We start from the raw sequence: 3,751 nt of genomic DNA, 5'->3' as shown, positions 1-3,751 counted from the left end.
CATAGGTGAGTTAGAATCCACCCCAGAATAGGTGAGTTAGTGTCCAGCACACCAACAGTGAGTTACAGTCCAGCCCAGCATTAACATTACATAGTGTACATGAGCATGTCTTGTAGCTTGAGTATGTAGTGTAGTTTAGGTTCTTTGATAGGGCAATCATTTTGTTGGCAGAATGCGTTCTGTGAAGTAGGGCCTTTACGGATCCCACGTACAACATGAGGCATGCATTATTATGCTATGAGCTAGGTTGTTGATTGGCTGGTTACAGTACATACTGTACTACAAAGGAGAATGGTGGAGAATGGTGGGACATAGGTCATACTTCATGTTTTTTAGCCAAAGACCAAACAATACACACCTCCCGCAGTACACCCTGATTATCTCCACATAATATTATATAATCAGTAACCATGGTATTCAGCTTCATTCAAACATGTCAATAGATTGTAGTCTCTCTTGGTACTTTTAAATGTTTTATCTCTGTTTTATATCTTAATTTCCAGGTTGTCAGCTGTTGGCTCAACAACAAAGCAGAAAGACATAGTGGACCACTGGCTAGCCACACCACATGATAGTCACAGAGTCTTCTACATTGCAAGACTGGTCTACCCATTGCTTCTGTGACAAGATGGGTCTTGTGTTCCTGTGATCGGACAGCTCAACAATGCATCATTCTAACTGACACCAGATGGATTGATCTTTTCTGCTGATCGGATGGGTTTTCAGATTGTCCGTCTGGCCAGAGGGGGACCACTACACTGGCAATGGCTTGGGTTTGCCTTAGGGTCCGCCAACCATAGAGGTTTCTGCCCAAATCAACCAGCGGTCAACAGGTGCTGCTGGCCAGTGGATCTAAATTTTTGTCATGATAACCTGTTTTTTTGTAAATAACACTATAGATTATGGATTATTCCAAGGAAGACACACACTGATCAATACATACTTATCTTAAGGGACACAAAGAGAGGAAGGACTCCATCCACTAATATTGGACATACAGTATGGTGTCATTGTCTTGTGTATCCATCCAATGCAAAGCTAGATTAATATGCAATAATTTGTTATGCCATGTGAAATGATTTGGTTAAAGTTGAAAACCACACTCCTATGCATTAGCTCTTGCAAAAATATTTAATGGAGCATGTCTACAACATGTCTACATGTCCATGCTGGGGCCGATACGCTGATGATGGCCTAGAGCCAAAACGTGTCCGTTTGTAGACATGGCTTTAAAAAAAAAGTTTTCATGTCTTTCTTTGAACTCACACCCAAAGATGTCTTTTATTTTTTGGAGTTGAGCACGCCTGTTCCTGTGTATCTTTTTGTTTTTTTGGTACCTTTGCTCACGCTACCATGTGTTAGTTTTGTGTAGTGCTGAATGTATTAGTGAAGCTGAACACCTTTGCTGTGTTTTATCTGTATGGAAGAATCCCCTGGTTAAAGAAATCACACCTTTTAATTGACCTTGATACATAAATGTATGTTGTGCTGAAATAAAGCAATTTCACTGCTGCGCTCACCTGTGGCAAATAATTTCACTGACACCGCCTGCTGTGGCAAGTGCGATGCACCAGACATCCATATTGGCCAAACAGGCCTTGATGAGTCACACAAGGTTTTTTTATGAAATGTTGGTGTGTGGCAAGTTATTTTGATACAGGGGATGATAACAAACTCATATCGGGGGTAGATATCATATGACATATTTCATGTGTTGCAAGCCACCTCTGTGGTTGTGGCTATAGATCACTGCCCCCTCCCATCATGGACAATCCCTAGTCAGGAAATGCTGAGCCTACATTATGTCCCTCCCACCTGTTTGTATCCAGGAGCCAGGTGAAGCTCTGCAGTATTCTACAGCACCTTTGTAACCTTAGCCAGGGGAGGGTAGCTATGCTGTAGAGGACATCTTGCCTTGTTCTTGTCCCGAGAAATACTTTCCCCATCTGCCCTCAATGACTATAAACCAGTTGTCTTAACATTGCACAGATTGGTCTTGGCCCTCTTGAGATCATATATGACCAGCTACTTGGATCCATTACAGTTCACATACTGCCCAGAGGTGGGTGTCATCAGAGGTGCCATAATCTACCTGCTCCACAGAACACACTCTCACCTGGGCAGGACTAGTAGCACTGTGAGAATCATGTTCATTGATTTCTCAAGTGGTTTTAACACCATACAGCCTATGCTGCTACATGAGAAGATTCAGGTAGACACCTCCACAACCTCATGTAGTTTTGAGTACAAAACTGATAAATCCCAGGTTGTGCAACTGAAAGGGTGTGTCTGGTCAAGTGGTCAGTGGCGTAGGAGCACTACAGGGGAGTATGCTGTCTCCTTTCTACTTCACACTGTACACCTCAGACTTCTAGTACAACTCTGAGTCATGTCACCTACAGAGGTTCTCAGATGATTCTGCAATTGTGGGGTGTGTCAGTGATGGTGAGGAGTACAGGCAACTGGTGGACCGCTTTGTGACATGGTGCAGGAGCAACCACCTTGTCTTGTATGTGGCTATGCACTTACCATACTCTTCCCTCCACTTCTACAACGTCTCCTCCTACTATACTTCGACTAGTCCTTAAAATGTAGGCACTCTTATCCTCTAGTACTAGTACTGACAGATGCAGTGGTAATTCCTAGTTAAGGTCTCCTCTGCACTGCTTAAATGTTATTCTATTGCTGTAGCTCTGTAGCTTGAATGTTGTTTTGGATAAAAGTGTCTGCCAGATTAATAAATGGAAAATGATGCATGGTGGACGTTAGGAAGGCCAGGCTTGAGTTGGATGCCATCTCAATCTTAGGTGAAGAGGAAGAGGTTGTAGAGAACTACAAATAAAACTTAGCACAAAAAGTAAGGACATTTGTGTTTGGTAGATCATTTCTCTGTGGCAACCATTCTTTTTGGCAATACATCTTATACCGTTGGAAAGCCTCTTTAGTTCCCTTGTGGGATGAGCAGCAGAGCTGAGTATGTAGGTTGCACCCATGAAACGTTTGCCTAATCTTCTCTGCCAATGCCAAACCGCGTATTCTGCCATTGACTCGTTTGGTATTTGGTGTATTGGATGATTGACGTTTGAAGAAACAAGACATATTGGCAATTTAACAATTTATTTCACAAACAGAAGCCTCAGTAGCATGTGGAAAAAACCACACAGCCACAACAGCCTGGCAACTTCTCCTCAAGCTAATCACCAGCCTGTTCACACACTGCTGGGGGACGGCATCCCATCCCATGAGTCCAGAATCTGAAAACATCACTGAACATAACATTCCTCCACATGTTCAGGTTCCAGTGCAGGGCAAGGCGCACGGTGAAGGGCAGTCATGGCAAGACTCCTGGCTGCCCTATGAGACCGGAGATAGGCTGTGTGCAGTCTGTTCCGGATTGTCTGGGCAGAGAGCTGTCAGCCATATTGTCCTGAAAACCTTGACTGAGAAACTGTAGAAGACAGATTTGGCCTTCAGTTTGGAGATGGTACTAGGGCTCACTCCAAATAATGGCGCAACTGGGTTTTGTGAAACACCAGCTTGAAGTTGCCATCGCAAGGGCCCTATCCAGATCCGTCAAACACGGCATGCCGATTCTTGGAGCAGACACATACTGACTGTAGCTGTACTTACAGTAATAGGGCCCATGCTTACAGGTGCCGCCAATCAGTCAGGCCTTTGTAGGGGTGACACCAATATTTTATAACACCAACACATTATATTACATGGGATGAAAAAACTTACCTGAGGTTAA

At 43.7% G+C, this 3,751-nt stretch overlaps 1 long non-coding RNA gene across 1 annotated transcript in view; it reads left to right on the top strand.

Moving 5' to 3' along the window:
• LOC143133275 (uncharacterized) overlaps nt 1-1,519 on the top strand; it is a 4,343-nt gene extending 2,824 nt beyond the window's left edge. Inside the window, exon 5 of the long non-coding RNA XR_012988497.1 lies at nt 504-1,519. This is a non-coding gene — a long non-coding RNA (uncharacterized LOC143133275). The remainder of the gene's footprint in view (nt 1-503) is intronic.
• The last annotated feature ends 2,232 nt before the right edge of the window (nt 1,520-3,751 follow it).

This window comes from Alosa pseudoharengus, unplaced genomic scaffold (assembly GCF_046254945.1).
Source record: "Alosa pseudoharengus isolate Yale_2024_CS ecotype anadromous, Long Island Sound unplaced genomic scaffold, YU_APseudo_1.1 YU_APseudo_1.1_scf_19, whole genome shotgun sequence".
Taxonomy (NCBI): domain Eukaryota; kingdom Metazoa; phylum Chordata; class Actinopteri; order Clupeiformes; family Clupeidae; genus Alosa; species Alosa pseudoharengus.
The sequence above is the reverse complement of the archived record's forward strand: the minus strand, read 5'-3'. Positions and strand labels throughout refer to the sequence as shown.